Below are 18,125 nucleotides of genomic sequence, written 5' to 3'. Positions count from 1 at the left end.
CATGTGGATAAAGCAACAATGGAAACCCAAAGGAGATGTAAGACTACACTTAGGGGCCAAAGGATTCTTTACAGTGGTTTTTTCCAATCTGGAAGACAAGGATCGAATATTTGATGGAGGACCATTTTTCTTTGCCTCAGCAGGTCTCTACATGCGACCATGGAAACCCAACTTTGCGCTAGAACAAGAAACCTTTAAACAGGTACTGGTCTGGATTCGCTTATTCTCCCTACCGATTGACTATTAGGGACATGCAGCACTGGAACAGATCAACAACAAGTTAGGCACCTTCATCAAAGCCTCAGAAGCGACATTACAGAAAATATATACTTCCTGCTCTAGAATCTCTGTAAAAATGGATGTTTAGGGGGCACTTCATGAGGGCCTATGGTTGGAATACAGAGATGAAGTGTATTTTCAAGCTATAACTATGAGCAGATCCCATTTCGCTGTAGGAAATGTCATGAGCATGGAAATTTGATCAGAGAATGTCCAGTGAACAAAATGATGGAGAAAACCAAGGAGAACAAAGGAGATAAGAATAAGGAAGCCTTTGTTCGACCGAATGCAAGACATAGAGCAAACAAAAAATGACAAAACAAAGCAAGCACTTCCCTCATAAACACAAGCAACACTTTTGAGGTGTTAGAATCAGACATGGAGTCAGAGGACAACAATCCAGAGAGTGAGTCATTGAAAGAAGGCCAACCCACAGCCACACCAGGAATGAAAGAACCTATTTCTAAGCCAACGAGCAACATCCCACAAACTCAGGGACCAACAGAAGGGTTAGAAGAAGATTCAGAGATGATAACCAGTGAAATAGGGCTCGAGGATATGGAACTAAGCGACATGCTTGAACAAGAAGTATGGATCTACCAAATATGGGATAAGACTAGAAATAGAAAGGAATGGAACACATATCAGAAGAGGAGGTAAACAGAATCAACAACTTATTCATAGCAAGACAACAAGCAGAGCTGGAGTTGCAGAGAAAGAGCTTGGGAACAGCAAAAGGGTTAGGGGTAAGAGTGTAGGGACTGCATCAAACCTCCACCAACTCAAAGCACTGGAAAAAAAGAGAAAGAAGGACTAACAATGAGGCATTACAAGAACTGGGACAGATGCTCCTAAATTCAAGTAAGATGAAAGCCCTTGAGGCATTCACACTAACCTCCTAAACTGTGTTCATTATGAAAGTACTTTCATGGAATGCTAGAGGGCTAAATAGCCTAAAAAAATAGTGTTTACTAAAGAAGAAAGTCCAGAAGGAACAACCAGACATATTGTTTCTGCAAGAAACTAATTGTTCTAGCAAAACAATGGCCAACATTAGTAAAAAACTAGGTAAACGAATGGACTACCTAGAAACAACAAGTAGTGGATGGGAAGGGGGCATGGCCATTCTTTGGAATCCACAGGTTATATAGCTTGTTTCCTCTGAAGCGGCTAGATCTCATATTTCAATAGAAGTCCAAATAGTAGGGAATCCAGAAACATATCTATGCACAAATGTCTATAGCCCTCAAAAACTAGAGACCAAATTGCTATGGTTAGCACTTTATCCAATTTGCAGCTAAGATATCCTCAAGCAAAAGCTATCTTTGGAGGGGATTTTAATATGATCACTGCGCTCATGGAAAAGAAAGGAGGTATCAAAATGCTCAACAGGGTTACTGAAGCTTTCAAAGACTTCATTAAATCAGCCAAGCTGGTAGACATCTTCCCCAAGAGTGGAGCTTTCACTTGGAACAACAAAAGAGGGGGTGATAGGCAAATCACCTCTCGACTGGACATATTCTTAGTGATAGAAAACATTCTCCTGGATGGGATCACTGTGGAGTCAGACATACTGCCGAGTGGAGGTTTGGACCACTAGCCAATAATAATGAATGCAGCTATCCAAGGCACACCTAGGAATAAACCATTCAGATTTGAAAAAGTTTTGGCTCATTCATCTAGAGTTCATTCCGAAAATTGAACAATGGTGGAATGAACCATTAGGCATAAGAGGAACTAAAATGTTCATTCTACAAGCTAAACTTAAACAGATCAAAGCTAAACTAAAATCATGGAATCAGGAAGTATTTGGTAACATATTTAAAGAAAAAAAGAAACTAGAGGAGCAAATGGAACAAATTCACAAGGAATGGATCCAAGGAAATATTAACCAAGATACTATGAATATAGAACAAAAACTCATGCAGGACTGGCAGACCAGATGCCAACAGGAGGAAGTGCTATGGAAGCAAAAATCCAGGATACAATGGCTTAAGGAAGGTGAACAGAACACTAAATTTTTCCATAGATCTGCCATTGATCACAGAGGTGCTAATAGAATATTAAGCATTAAAGATGATCAGGGAACCTCAGTTCAAACTCATCAGGAGATCTCGAGCCTTCTCATAAATCATTTCAGCCAGATTGCTAGGGAACCTGAGATTGATAGAGAGGCAGCTATTAAAGAACTTGTAACTTCTATCCCCAAGCTCATCACTGAGGATCAAAACAAGGCTTTAAATCGAGAAATCACCTTGGAAGAAGTAGAAGAGGCTGTGAAAGATATGCCAAATGGTAAGGCACCTGGGCTGGATGGCTTCACCATCGACTTCTATAAAGCGTGTTGGGAAATCATCAAGACAGAGGTATGGGAAGTGGTAGAGGATTCCCGACGTTCCTCTTCCATCCTCAAATCCCTCAATTCTACATTCCTTACCCTTATTCCAAAGGAGGAGGAAGCTAATACTCCGTCAAAGTTTCAGCCAATTGCACTGTGCAATGTTTTGTACAAGATTATTTCTAAAGTCATAGCCAACAGACTAAAACCAATTCTTCCAGGAATCATTTCAGAAGAACAATCAAGCTATGTAAAAGGGAGACAGATTATGGACAACATCTTGCTAGCTCAAGAGATGATTCACACTCTTTAAACTCAGAAAAAAGCAGGCATGCTAATGCAGTTGGACCTATCAAAGGCTTATGATAAAGTAAATTGGAACTATCTGGAGGCTATTCTAGAAGCCTTCGGCTTTGGGAAACAATGGGTAATCTGGATCTTAGCCCTAGTTAAATCTACCAGATTTTCAATCCTGGTTAATGGAGCTCCAACAGCCCAGTTTACTCCCTCCCGAGGTTTACGACAAGGGGACCCCCTATCTCCCTTTCTGTTTGTTATTCTAATGGAAGGGCTAAGCCGGCTAATCAGTAGAGCAAAAGAGGAGGGAATTATTCAGGGACTCCAACCCTTGCCCTCAAGCCCTGCAACTACACATCAGTAGTTTGTCGATGACACAATGCTGCATGGTACGCCCTTGGTCAAAGAAGCTCTTGGCTTCAAAAATATTCTCAATCGCTTCAGTATGGCCTCAGGTATGGAGCTTAATCTAGCTAAATCTTCTATTTTCTTTTTCAATACGCACCTTGTTTTCCAGAAGAATCTTTCTAACATCCTAGGTTTCAAAAGATGCAACCTCCCTTCAAGATACCTCGGCATTCCGCTGACTGACAGACCCTGGCAAAAATTGCATTGGGAAAGAATTATTGCCAACCTAGAGAAAAGATGTCATCATTGGACGCACATAACCCTTAACTTTGCAGGCCGCCTAGTCCTCACCAAATCCATCCTCCAGGCTATTCTGCATTACATGCTTTCCATTCTCCCAACACCTAAAGGTGTTCTTCAGAAAATCTGATTCATCCAAAGAGAGTTTCTTTGGTCGGGTAATTCAGGGAAGCAGAAGTGGTCTCTAATGGCATGGGATAAGATCTGCAAACCCAAACACCTAGGTGGGTTAAATCTGCAGGACCCCTTCACAATCAACCGGGCATGTGGAGCCAAATTATGGTGGAGGTGGCTAAAGGAACCCAATTTACCCTGGGCCAAACATTGGAAAGCAAAATATGCTAATAACTACAGCCTGCAAAATTTGATCAGGATGCAAGAAACCCCTGATGGCTCTCCAATTTGGAACCTTGCTAGAACTAATCGACACATAATTCAGGAACAGAGCTTTTGGGAAGTCTGAGATGGAAAGAATGCCCTATTCTGGGAAGATGCTTGGCAACAATTACCTAAGCTGGAAAGCCCTGAATTCTTAAACATTCAAAGAAGAAGCCAGGAGCTAGGGAGGACAACAGTAAACCATTACTGGAAACCAAATGAGAATGACCAAGCATGGAGAATGTGGTTATTCAGTGATACAGAACCATCGGAAGGGGAAAATAATAGTATAAGAGCACTGAAAACAGAGCTGGAGGTAAGCTCGAGGGGGGACACTTCTCACTCAAAGAAGCAAGAGTCTATATAGAAGGAAATGAACATAAGGAAACCTTCAAGTGGTACAGTAAAGTCTGGGATGCACAACTTTGGCTGAATATTAAAACATTCCTCTGGCTCTTGATGCACAGAAGAACGCTTACTTGGGAGAAACTTAGGAAAAAAGGGTTCATAGGCCCCTCACATTGCCCCCTATGTGAAATTAAGGAGGAAACCATGAATCACCTCCTCAATAATTGTGAATGAATAGATAGCCTCTGGAATTGGATGGAATCCATATTTAAGGTGACGGACAAGGTAAGAAACTCAATTCAGGAGAGTTATAGAGAATTGGAGAGGTAATTTCTCCAAAACCCAAATGGTTAATACAATTTGGAAACTTATCCCAGGGTTTATAGTGTGGATGGCATGGAAAGAAAGAAACAGAAGAGTGTTCCAAAACAAAACAAAAAACATAGAACTTATTAAAGGCACAATTCTGCAAAACATAAGAGAAACAATTCTCACCAGAGGGAAAGCTAAACATAATAAGGATTTCTTAGTCTGTGACTTGCAAATTCTGAAGGCATTTGGCATTGAGATAGGAACCACCATTGTTTCTTTGAACCAGCTACAACAACAAGGCACGTCCATGAATGCCTGGATTCCTCCACCGACAGGCTTTCATAAACTCAACTTTGATGGGGCTTCTCGGGGGAATCCGGGACCTACAGGTATAGGAGGTGTTCTGCGGGATTACAAAGGGGAAATACTACATATTTTCAGCCAATCTCTATGGTGGGCCCCAGTATTGTAGCAATAATGCTACAACTCCTGGAACTCCCTTCTTTAATTTTATCAACCTGGTAGTTCGTAACAAACTTGGAAGCGACGGTGCTGTATTCACAAGTACTAGCTCTTGCCGCAGCTATCACTTGGTCAGCTGGCAGAAGTCCGCTAGGAGCTTAAGCCAACTTCTATGAGCTCTTAGAAGAAGCTTTTTAATTGATGGATGAAAGCTAACTCGAAGGAAGCTAATCTAATTGCGAAAAGAAAATGAAAGCCAAAAAGGAACGCAAACCCTAGCAAACCCTAATTCTACCAGCTAGTCCTACTGACGCAAAGGAGAGCATGCAAACTACTGAAAGAGATGCCATTACTTATAGGAAGGTAAAATGCGTGTGTCTAAGTTATCACTATCTGAAGAAAACATCTTTTTGTATTTTTGATTAAGTTATTAGAATTATCATGCATGTGCTATTAACTAGCTTTTCATTGTGCAGAGGTGGATCAAGGAGGAGAAGCGCTTGGGAAAGGTTGGGAAGGTTCAGAGAGGGTCTAAAGGGTCCCTAACACCCTTCCAGAGAGTCTCACAAAGTTTGGCTGCCAAGAAACCGTGTTTATGAACTTCTACAGGAAGTCTGCAGGGGTTTCTACAGGAAGTTCAGAAGTTCTACAGGATGTTCTGTAATTCTTCTACAGGATGTTTCGTGATTGGGTTTTTGAATGATAGGTGAGTGGGAGAGAATGCATGAATGGGTAGGGAGGTAGGGTAGGGGCCTGGAATGACCCAATGACTAGGGGATGAGGTGATGAGAGGGTGTGGAAGTCTAGCTTGCATCAAAGAAGGTTTAGGCAATGGAAAAGAAAGAAGGTAGGGTTACGTGGCAAAAGAGCAGATGGGAGATGAGGAAACAGACTTGGTGATGGAGGAGCTGATCTGGACGAGGCTCAGATGAACGAGGAGGTGATGAAGGTGCCCTGCATAGTGTTTACCTGATCAAACCAACTACGTCTTGCATACAATCAAAATATTAGATGATCTATCTAACAGTTTAATGAGATCAGTGAACAACAACCTTATTCATGACAAGAATCACGTACAGCATGTGAAAAAAACATTATCAAAGAGATATAAATGCATGACTAACTCCTACCAATCCATCCTAAACATAAAAAGCTACTTCAACCATCAAAAGCAACCTAAGTAACAAAGCACGAATTATATCTAAAGAGAAGATTTTATTTTAAGAATGCAGCGAACACACAAAAAGATAAACAAGGGAGGTACTGGGCGCTTGAGATGGGCCCAACCCCAAGAGCTACAGCCTCCCAAGAGAGATTTAGAGCTGGTGCAAAGCTGGATTCATCTTTATTAATCAAGAATGAAGAGTTACATCAAAACTGTCCACAAGGAGAGCTTGAGAATGAGCTGAAAGCAAAGCTAATCTATTGCCTACAAATCGAATTACAAAATGACTACAACAAGGCTATGAAATGACTAACTACTAGCTACTATCTATTGGCTAACTAGCTAACATCCACTGGCTAACCAAAATGAGGCCCTAAGCCTTCTTATTTATACAAATTGAGGACCCAACAGTCCTCCTAAACTTTAGGGACTCAGCTGCCCAAAACTTGGAGTTAACAGTAGTCCTACTTGACTTGCTTGGCTGCCCTTGTGCTGATTGATTCAGTGGCCCTTGAACTCCGAGCTGATGGTGGAGAATTCGAGGTAAGGGCCCATAAATGAAGGGGACACCTTCCTACAAATCCTCTAGCTTGTTCTCCCACGAATTTGGCTGCCAAGTGCTCATTAAGACCTTCAATTTTGTCTCCAAGTTGACCAAAAAGGCTACACAAAGCACCCATTAGACTTGTTGGCATAATGACTAACCAAATTCACTCTATTAACATAAATATAATCAAAAACATGCAATAAACTAATGAAAATGGTGGATTAAGTCAAATTAGGAGGTTGAATGAGCCCAAATAATTGCCCATTTTTGGGGCTCATCATCACCCCTCTACTGAAAGTGTTGCTCATCCTCTGAGCAACCAATCTCTCTCCTCATCTTTGATGGCCCTGGTGGCCTCCTTAGCTAAAAGCTCGGCCAATTTCTCCTTTTGCTGCCCTTTTTCCAAACTTCCTGTAGAAAGTCCTGTAACTGAGTTCTGGCTTCCTGTAGAAACAGACAGCACCACTATATCCTGCTTGGATGTGGGTGATTTTCCTTTCAGCTTGGCTGTGGCTACCTTAGAGGTGCCCTCACTGACGTGGACTTGTTCAGTCCTTTCCATTCTACCCTGTAGTCTTTTCTCCCTGGGTGTTAGTGTGGTTTTGTCCCCCTCTGTTTTGGCAACTTGGTTTAATGCCAGTGTTCCAATCGCTGATGTTGTTGGATACATCTGTAGGGTTGTGCTTTTTTGGCTTGTCACCAACTTGTCATCATTTGCCTTGCCCCAAAAATATCTACACCGAATGCTTTAGCCTTGCTTGCAAAATAATCGAATGAAGTAGTTGCAGCACCTGCCTTGACTTGGGCAGCGAGTTCAGTGGCTTCAGCTTCTTTTTCTGCAAGCCTTTTTGCTTTTGCTTCAAGTTGTTTAGCAAGCTCCTGTTTTTTTCGTGAATTTTCTGCAGCTATGCGCTCTTCTTCTTCAGCTTTGGCTTTCGCTTGGGCCTCGGTGAAAACTTCCTTTCTTCCATCTGTTGGAATGGCACTTAAAAGCTCATAAACTGGCAGACAAGGTGCAGAAGGGCTGGCTGCAACATCAATAGTCTTGTTCTCTGAGATGGAAGTGTTTGCGAAAACCTCAGCTACCACAGATGCAACTTGTGTCTTTGAAACCTTAAACCATGGAATGCAATGCTGAATTTGCATTGATTACTTTGTTGTTTACGTCTGCACTTCCTTCCGCCTTAAGAACAAGGTTGCAGTCTTTCTCTGAAATAAAATCATCTGTGGAACTGGCCTTCAGGATAGTGTAACTTAATCCCATTTCCACAATTCTTTCAGTAAGCTCTGATAATGATATTTCTGATTTTCCAAACAAGTTGCTGAAAAATGAAGAGATTCCATCAAGAACATTTGAAGACCCTCCATCAGATTCGTAAACACAACAATATGATTCACATTTGCTAGCTTGGCTTCTTCAATAACGTTCAAAGCATCAGTTGTAGTAACTTTGGAACTAGGTCCATCCTCTGTGGGTCCTATTGATACCACTGCTTTACTGGCATTTCCGATGGCTTTAGCTGTGGATTCAATATCCTCAAAACTGAATTCTACTGCATTAGGATGCTTGGCATCCTCTGCAGCAATTATCTTTCTCGGGACTCCAAATTTGTCGAAGAAAAATCCATTTTCTCTGCTTTTGAAAGCTGTGTTGTACTTCCTGTAGAAGACCCATCCATTTTCTGTAGAACGCCCTTGCATAGGTGGGTTTTTAAAAAAATATGGCCGAGAAAGCTTGGTGGAGGATGACAAGTTAATAGATTGTGGGAGCAGAGGATGCGTACTTCGGCTAAGAACATTGCAGGTGCAAATGAATCAGCGGGTGGTGAGAGTCAGCCGAGCCTGTTTTTCAATTACAGCGTGATTCGTGGTGAGGAAGTGAAGTGGCCAGGCATACGTGGCCACATGCAGACTGCAGTGCTATCATGAACTGCATGTTCTCTTCTGGATCAGTTGCACTAGAGTTCAAACGGCCAACACTTCTTGTTTTTTAAATTTTCACGTGAGTCAACTGTCCATGTGTACTGCGTGACTGCCGGCTAAGTTCTAGAGAAGACAATCAGCTTAACCTTGATAATTCGTGGCTTAACCCCCCCATTCCATTAATTCATGCAGTTTTTAAATTATATTTATGCAATAGAATAATGAGTTTCAGTCACATACCTCGAAGTTGAATGGCTGTCGTGAGCTATTGTGGCCTGTCATTGCTGCATGCATTGGTTTTTCTGATTGCATGTGGCTTGGCTGCTAATTTTTGGTTGTTTTTCCTTGTGCAGGTGTCCTCTGACAAGATCTAAGCTCCAAACGATTGTTTCCACGTTCAAATCTGCACGTTCAAGCTGCTGCTGCTGCATTGTCATAGAACCAGAACTTGTTTTCACCATTTCTCCCAAACGGTAAAGCGGATTGATCTGAAACTTGCTGAGAATGTTTCTATCATCATGATGCACCTCCCATAGCAAAATCATGATCAATGGATGCACGGATTTCGAGAAAAATTGAAAATGGCTGAAGATTTCAGAGATCGATTTCTCGGAAACCGTGCATCGGAATTGGCTGAAACTGCTTGGGTAGGTTACCATCACTCATATGCATATCCACATGAAACAAGTTTTAAAATGGATGCACGGATATGGAGAAAACTCAAAAATGGCTGATGGCGATGGAGGCTGATTTCTTGGAAACCGTGCACCGGAATTGGCTGAAACTGCTCAAGCATGTTGCCATCACCCTTGTACAATTCCCCATAAAACGGTTTGTCAAATGGATGCATGGTTTTCAAGTTATGGCAAAAACAAATTTTGTTCTATGGATTTTTGCCTCAAGGCTTTTTGCAAATGTTTGCATGGAAGGAAAAACTGAGCTTGGGCTGTGATGCAGGTATGGAGATGATGGAGGAGGAGTTGGAAGATTGCATGAGGACTTCTGAACCCTTGAGGAAGCTACCATGTTCGCCAAACCACTTTTTGGAAATCCATGTCTAGTTTCCACAATTTCTACAGGAAGTTCCTGTAGAAACACAATGAGAAGCACAAGGAGGTGGAAAAAAATGATGGATAAAGGCAAGGGATGGACACACAAGTGCTTGTAGGCCTAATCAACAGATTCCAACCATTAGATTCACTTTTGAAATTGGATTTGGCTCGTCAAAGGTTCTACAGGATGTTTCCTGTAGAAATACAGAGCTTCCTGTAGAAGGCACAAGAAAAATTCCTTTGATCTTGATTTGAGTGCTCCTCCTGTCATGAAACGTCCTTCTTACAACCTACAATTAGCCAATGGAAATTAGTGTTATTTTTATTTTTCTTTCTCTTTTTTTTTTTTTTTAACACTAGGATAATCGGTAACTGGTGAGAGTTATCCTGGCAGGCCCAGGATCAAATCCAACTGGCTGCACTATAAACCTAGGCTAGGTGAGCAACCTGCAAGCCACACATAGCAAGAACTTATGCCTCAACAAGAGCCGAGACGTCCACTCTGGGGTCGCCTACTCTTCTAGCCAAGACACAACAGGCCATTTACTCAACGAGATTTGAACCTCCGTCTCGTGAGTTTCACCCAACGTAAACTTACCGTTAAACCCCATATCACTGTACTTCTCTTTTTTTTTAAAAAAAACAACTAGGGCGCCTCATGCAGGTTTTCACCCTAATTGCCTGCCTTGGGCGCCTCCAAGGGAGGTTTTCACCCAAAGATCTTATTGCCTTTTTATTTTCTCTTCTTTCCAACCCATTGACCGCCTCATGGAGGTTTTCAATCAATGAGCCAATCTAAGGTGCCTCCGAGGAGGTTTTCACCTTAGATATTTATTTTTTTCATCTTATTTTCATTTTTTTCTCTCTCTTTTTTTTTCTACCCTACCCTACTTGAAAAACAAAATCATTTTCAAGTATAAGAATACTTCCAATGGAGCCATGTGCACATCGAGATTAGAGAAAAAATGATGTGAAGGCTCGAAATGCATGCTTTGATAGGTATCCAGATCTCAGAGACCAAATGATCTGACTTTGAAGGGATCAAACATAGCTGAGGAAGAGAGTACGCTGCAACTCAGTGACCTTCTGAAACCATATCTCAATATAGCTTTGATATCCTTGGTCCTTTTGCTGATCTGGATCATTCTTCATGTCACCTTCTATCATGACTTTCTCATCTTCTCCTTTTGCTGATCTGGATCATTCTTCATGTCACTTTCTATCATGACTTTCTCATCTTCCTCCTTTTGTTGATCTTTCTCTTGAAATACATGGAAGATTTGATGGTAACCATGAGGGAACTCTCTCGATCTCTGATTTAGATCTCTTCTCTTCATCAAGTGCAGCCCATGGTTCTTTGATCTCTCTTTGGAACCTTCTTTTTCCTTTGGTCCTTCAATGTTGTCAATAGATTCTCTCTTTTGCAACACTCTTCCTGAGCTTTGGGTGAACATCATTGAGCTCAAAAGGAGTCATTTGCACATGTTGTGCCTCAGCTTTGCAATTGGGTTGAGCTACTCCATTGTATGGCTTTGGAAATGGTACGGGTAGTTGAGTGGAGGTGTGAAATTGAGATGGAGATGGATGGCATTGTGATTGGGTAGGCATTTGAGGTTGCCTTGGTGGAGGAGGAGGCGATGGTTGTGGATGAGCAGGTGGTGGAGGAAAATAAGCGGGAGGAGTGTTGTATTGGGGCCTCCACCCTGATGATGTGCATTCCACTGAGGCTGTGGCTGAGCATAAGAGTGAAACAAATGAGCAGTTGGTTGGGCATAATATGGATCTGTGAAGGAACAAGGAGGAGGTGTGAACCAGGAAGGATGAGCAGGGGGACCCCAAGAAGGCATGAAAGTGGCTTGATAGGGGTCATAATAGGTCTCCGGTGTCCCTTGCAGTTCCTGCTGGTAAGATCTAGGTCCATGCGGCCTCCTTGGGTTCATATGATAGAGTGGTTCAGTGGCTCCTTTAACTCTTTGATATGCAACTTTAAGTCCAGGCAAGGAACGACACTGATTCGTAGGATGGTATTCTTCACAGAAAAAACACACTTCTAGGGAGTGCATTGGACATTCGTTCCTAGGATGCTTTCTAGTGCACCTAGGACAAAAGATGACCAAAGCCCTCTTGGCTTCCTCTTGCTTCTTTTGGATCCACAGGGTATCCAATTGCATGGCAAGAAACTGCCTCATATCACTCTTGAAGTCTTCTATCTGATCTTCAAATTCGTCTTTGGACAAGGGACTGCTCCCAACATTTCTGCTTGTAGCCATTTGCTTCAGAGGAATGTTTCTTTCTTCTTCTCCCCTAGAGGTTCTTTAAATATGCCTTGATGTCCATCCAGGGGTTCTTCTTAGTCACAACCATTGAAGAAGAGAGAAGGTTGGCTATGTGAAGCAATGGGGGGTGTTGTGCAATCATTTTTCTAACTTATCTCTACTCCTACAAGGCATGAAATGAAATCTTTTTGGTTGGTTTTTGCATTTTTCTTCTTGTACCTGCAAAACTAAAATAGGTTGAACTGCAACTAACTATCTTGCTGAAACGAAAATGCGGAATTGAAATGAAAGCATGAAAGGAATAATCTATTTTGATCAATTGAAATTGTAGGAATGAAATGCTAGGCTACGCTTGCGAAATTGAAATGCTAATCTACGCTTGCAGAAATGAAATTGCGGAATTGAAATGCTAATCTATGAAAGCGGGAAATACTAATCTACTTTTGCAAAACGAAATTGCATAATGAAAATGAAATAAACTACTTAGCAAGATTGTAGTGGAGAATAGAAGAAAAGCGGCAATCACCAATACTCTGACACTTCCCTGGCAACGACGCCAAAAAGATGGTGGGCCCCAGTATTGTAGCAATAATGCTACAACTCCTGGAACTCCCTTCTTTAATTTTATCAACCCGGTAGTTTGTAACAAACTTGGAAGCGACGGCTGTATGCACAAGTACTAGCTCTTGCCGCACTGTCACTTGGTCAGCTGGCAGAAGTCCGCTAGGAGCTTAAGCCAACTTCTATGAGCTCTTAGAAGAAGATTTTTAATTGATGGATGAAAGCTAACTCGAAGGAAGCTAATCTAATTGCGAAAAGAAAATGAAAGCCAAAAAGGAACGCAAACCCTAGCAAACCCTAATTCTACCAGCTAGTCCTACTGACGCAAAGGAGAGCATGCAAACTACTGAAAGAGATGCCATTACTTCTAGGAAGGTAAAATGCATGTGTCTAAGTTATCACTATCTGAAGAAAACATCTTTTTGTATTTTTGATTAAGTTATTAGAATTATCATGCATGTGCTTTTAACTAGCTTTTCACTGTGCAGAGGTGGATCAAGGAGGAGAAGCGCTTGGGAAAGGTTGGGAAGGTTCAGAGAGGGTCTAAAGGGTCCCTAACACCCTTCCAGAGAGTCTCACAAAGTTTGGCTGCCAAGAAACCGTGTTTATGAACTTCTACAGGAAGTCTGCAGGGGTTTCTACAGGAAGTTCTGTAATTCTTCTACAGGATGTTTCGTGATTGGGTTTTTGAATGATAGGTGAGTGGGAGAGAATTCATGAATGGGTAGGGAGGTAGGGTAGGGGCCTGGAATGACCCAATGACTGGGGGATGAGGTAATGAGAGGGTGTGGAAGTCTAGCTTGCATCAAAGAAGGTTTAGGCAACGGAAAAGCAAGAAGGTAGGGTTACGTGGCAAAAGAGCAGATGGGAGATGAGGAAACAGACTTGGTGATGGAGGAGCTGATCTGGACGAGGCTCAGATGAACGAGGAGGTGATGAAGGTGCCCTGCATAGTGTTTACCTGATCAAACCAACTACGTCTTGCATACAATCAAAATATTAGATGATCTATCTAACAGTTTAATGAGATCAGTGAACAACAACTTATTCATGACAAGAATCACGTACAACATGTGAACAAAACATTATCAAAGAGATATAAATGCATGACTAACTCCTACCAATCCATCCTAAACATAAAAAGCTACTTCAACCATCAAAAGCAACCTAAGTAACAAAGCACGAATTAAATCTAAAGAGCAGATTTTATTTTAAGAATGCAGCGAACACACAAAAGATAAACAAGGGAGGTACTGGGCGCTTGAGATGGGCCAACCCCAAGAGCTACAGCCTCCCAAGAGAGATTTAGAGCTGGTGCAAAGCTGGATTCATCTTTATTAATCAAGAATGAAGAGTTACATCAAAACTGTCCACAAGGAGAGCTTGAGAATGAGCTGAAAGCAAAGCTAATCTATTGCCTACAAATCGAATTACAAAATGACTACAACAAGGCTATGAAATGACTAACTACTAGCTACTATCTATTGGCTAACTAGCTAACATCCACTGGCTAACCAAAATGAGGCCCTAAGACTTTTATTTATACAAATTGAGGACCCAACAGTCCTCCTAAACTTTAGGGACTCGGCTGCCCAAAACTTGGAGTTAACAGCAGTCCTACTTGACTTGCTTGGCTGCCCTTGTGCTGATTGATTCGGTGGCCCTTGAACTTCGAGCTGATGGTGGAGAATTCGAGGTAAGGGCCCATAAATGAGGGGGACACCTTCCTACAAATCCTCTAGCTTGTTCTCCCACGAATTTGGCTGCCAAGTGCTCATTAAGACCTTCAATTTTGTCTCCAAGTTGACCAAAAAGGCTACACAAAGCAACCATTAGACTTGTTGGCATAATGACTAACCAAATTCACTCTATTAACATAAATATAATAAAAACATGCAATAAAATAATGAGAATGGTGGATTAAGTCAAATTAGGAGGTTGAATGAGCCCAAATAATTGCCCATTTTTTGGGCTCATCATCCCCCCCTACTGAAAGTGTTGCTCATCCTCTGAGCAACCAATCTCTCTCCTCATCTTTGATGGCCCTGGTGGCCTCCTTAGCTAAAAGCTCGGCCAATTTCTCCTTTTGCTGCCCTTTTTCCAAACTTCCTGTAGAAAGTCCTGTAACTGAGTTCTGGCTTCCTGTAGAAACAGACAGCACCACTATATCCTGCTTGGTTGTGGGTGATTTTCCTTTCAGCTTGGTTGTGGCTACCTTAGAGGTGCCCTCACTGACATGGACTTGTTCAGTCCTTTCCATTCTACCCTGTAGTCTTTTCTCCCTGGGTGTTAGTGTGGTTTTGTCCCCCTCTGTTTTGGCGGCTTGGTTTAATGCCAATGTTCCAATCACTGATGTTGTTGGATACATCTGTAGGGTTGTGCTTTTCTGGCTTGTCACCAACTTGTCATCATTTGCCTTGCCCCAAAAATATCTACACCGAATGCTTTAGCCTTGCTTGCAAAATAATCGAATGAAGTAGTTGCAGCACCTGCCTTGACTTGGGCAGCGAGTTCAGTGGCTTCAGCTTCTTTTTCTGCAAGCCTTTTTGCTTTTGCTTCAAGTTGTTTAGCAAGCTCCTGTTTTTTGCGTGAATTTTCTGCAGCTATGCGCTCTTCTTCTTCAGCTTTGGCTTTCGCTTGGGCCTCGGTGAAAACTTCCTTTCTTCCATCTATTGGAATGGCACTTAAAAGCTCATAAAATGGCAGAGAAGGTGCAGAAGGCTGGCTGCAACATCAATAGTCTTGTTCTCTGAGATGGAAGTGTTTGCGAAAACCTCAGCTACCACAGATGCAACTTGTGTCTTTGACACCTTAAACCGTGGAATGCAATGCTGAATTTGCATTGATTACTTTGTTGTTTACGTCTGCACTTCCTTCCGCCTTAAGAACAAGGTTGCAGCCTTTCTCTGAAATAAAATCATCTGTGGAACTGGCCTTCAGGATAGTGTAACTTAATCCCATTTCCACAATTCTTTCAGTAAGCTCTGATAATGATATTTCTGATTTTCCAACAAGTTGCTGAAAAATGAAGAGATTCCATCAAGAACATTTGAAGACCTCCATCAGATTCGTAAACACAACAATATGATTCACATTTGCTAGCTTGGCTTCTTCAATAACGTTCAAAGCATCAGTTGTAGTAACTTTGGAACTAGGTCCATCCTCTGTGGGGTCCTATTGATACCACTGCTTTACTGGCATTTCTGATGACTTTAGTTGTGGATTCAATATCCTCAAAACTGAATTCTACTGCATTAAGACGCTTGGCATCCTTGCAGCAATTATCTTTCTCGGGACTTCAAATTTGTCGAAGAAAAATCCATTTTCTTGCTTTTGAAAGCTGTGTCGTACTTCCTGTAGAAGACCCATCCGTTTTCTGTAGAACGCCCTTGCATAGGTGGGTTTTTAAAAAATATGGCCGAGAAAGCTTGGTGGGGATGACAAGTTAATAGATTGTGGGAGCAGAGGATGCGTACTTCGGCTAAGAACATTGCAGGTGCAAATGAATCAGCGGGTGGTGAGAGTCAGCCGAACCTGTTTTTCAATTACAGCGTGATTCGTGGTGAGGAAGTGAAGTGGCCAGGCATACGTGGCCACATACAGACTACAGTGCTATCATGAACTGCATGTTCTCTTCTGGATCAGTTGCACTAGAGTTTCAAACGGCCAACACTTCCTGTTTTTTAAATTTCACGTGAGTCAACTGTCCATGTGTACTGCATGACTGCCGGCTGAGTTCTAGAGAAGACAATCAGCTTAACCTTGATAATTCATGGCTTAACCCCCCCATTCCATTAATTCATGCAGTTTTTAAATTAAATTTATGCAATATAATAATGAGTTTCAGTCACATACCTCGAAGTTGAATGGCTGTCGTGAGCTGTTGTGGCCTGTCATTGCTGCATGCATTTTTTTTCTGATTGCATGTGGCTTGGATGCTAATTTCTGGTTTTTTTTTCTTTTGCAGGTGTCCTCTGACCAGATCTAAGCTCCAGACGATTGTTTCCACGTTCAAATCTGCACGTTCAAGCTGCTGTTGCTGCATGTGTCATAGAACCAGAACTTGTTTTCACCATTTCTCCCAAACGGTAAAGCGGATCGATCTGAAACTTGCTGAGCATGTTTCTATCATCATGATGCACCTCCCATAGCAAAATCATGATCAATGGATGCACGGATTTCGAGAAAAATGGAAAATGGCTGAGATTTCAGAGATCGATTCTCGGAAACCATGCATAGGAATCGGCTGAAACTGCTTAGGGTAGGTTACCATCACTCATATGCATATCCCCATGAAACAAGTTTTAAAATGGATGCAGGATATGGAGAAAACGCAAAAATGGTTGATGGCGATGGAGGTGATTTCTTGGAAACCGTGCACCGGAATTGGCTGAAACTGCTCAAGCATGTTGCCATCACCCTTGTACAATTCCCCATAAAACGGTTTGTCAATGGATGCATGGTTTTCAAGTTATGGCAAAAACAAATTTTGTTCTATGGATTTTTGCCTCAAGGCTTTTTGCAAATGTTTGCATGGAAGGAAAAACTGAGCTTGGGCTGTGATGCAGGTATGGAGATGATGGAGGAGGAGTTGGAATATTGCATGAGAACTTCTGAACCCTTGAGGAAGCTACCATGTTCGCCAAACCACTTTTTGGAAATCCATGTCTAGTTTCCACAATTTCTATAGGAAGTTCCTGTAGAAGCACAATGAGAAGCACAAGGAGGTGGAAAAAAATGATGGATAAATGCAAGGGATGGACACACAAGTGCTTGTAGGCCTAATCAACAGATTCCCACCATTAGATTCACTTTTGAAATTGGATTGGCTCGTCCAAAGGTTCTACAGGATTTTCCTGTAGAAATACAGAGCTTCCTGTAGAAGGCACAAGAAAAATTCCTTTGATCTTGATTTGAGTGCTCCTCCTATCATGAAACGTCCTTCTTACAACCTGCAATTAGCCAATCGAAATTAGTGTTATTTTTATTTTTCTTTTTCTCTTTTTTTTTTTGAAAAACAACTAGGGCGCATAGAGGTTTTCACCCTAATTGCCTGCCTTGGGCGCCTCCAGGGAGGTTTTCACCCAAAGATCTTATTGCCTTTTTATTTTTCTTCTTTCCAACCATTAACCGCCTCATGGAGGTTTTCAATCAATGAGCCAATCTAAGGCGCTCCGAGGAGGTTTTCACCTTAGATTTATTTTTTTCATCTATTTTCATTTTTTTCTCTTTTTTTTTTTTTTTTTCTACCCTACCCTACTTGAAAAACAAAATCATTTTCAAGTATAAGAATACTTCCAATGGAGCCATGTGCACATCGAGATTAGAGAAAAAATGATGTGAAGGCTCGAAATGCATGCTTTGATAGGTATCCAGATCTCAGAGACCAAATGATCTGACTTTGAAGGGATCAACATAGCTGAGGAAGAGAGTACCGCTGCAACTCAGTGACCTTCTGAAACCATATCTCAATATAGCTTTGATATCCTTGGTCCTTTTGCTGATTGGATCATTCTTCATGTCACCTTCTATCATGACT

At 41.7% G+C, this 18,125-nt stretch overlaps 1 pseudogene across 1 annotated transcript; it reads right to left on the bottom strand.

Annotated features, from left to right (window-relative positions):
* Positions 1 to 7,470: 7,470 nt before the first annotated feature.
* LOC149158734 (protein PLASTID TRANSCRIPTIONALLY ACTIVE 16, chloroplastic pseudogene) lies at positions 7,471 to 8,475 on the bottom strand (annotated as a pseudogene). The gene is made up of 2 exons (XR_016261232.1): positions 7,928 to 8,475; positions 7,471 to 7,887 (listed from the first exon to the last, which is right to left on the bottom strand). The product of XR_016261232.1 is annotated as a protein PLASTID TRANSCRIPTIONALLY ACTIVE 16, chloroplastic pseudogene (transcript).
* Positions 8,476 to 18,125: the final 9,650 nt, after the last annotated feature.

This window comes from Pinus tabuliformis, chromosome 5_2 (assembly GCF_031772625.1).
Source record: "Pinus tabuliformis cultivar Carrire ecotype Pingquan chromosome 5_2, CPIR1, whole genome shotgun sequence".
Taxonomy (NCBI): domain Eukaryota; kingdom Viridiplantae; phylum Streptophyta; class Pinopsida; order Pinales; family Pinaceae; genus Pinus; species Pinus tabuliformis.
Note: the sequence above shows the minus strand (reverse complement) of the source record. Positions and strands in the feature narration are given on the sequence as shown.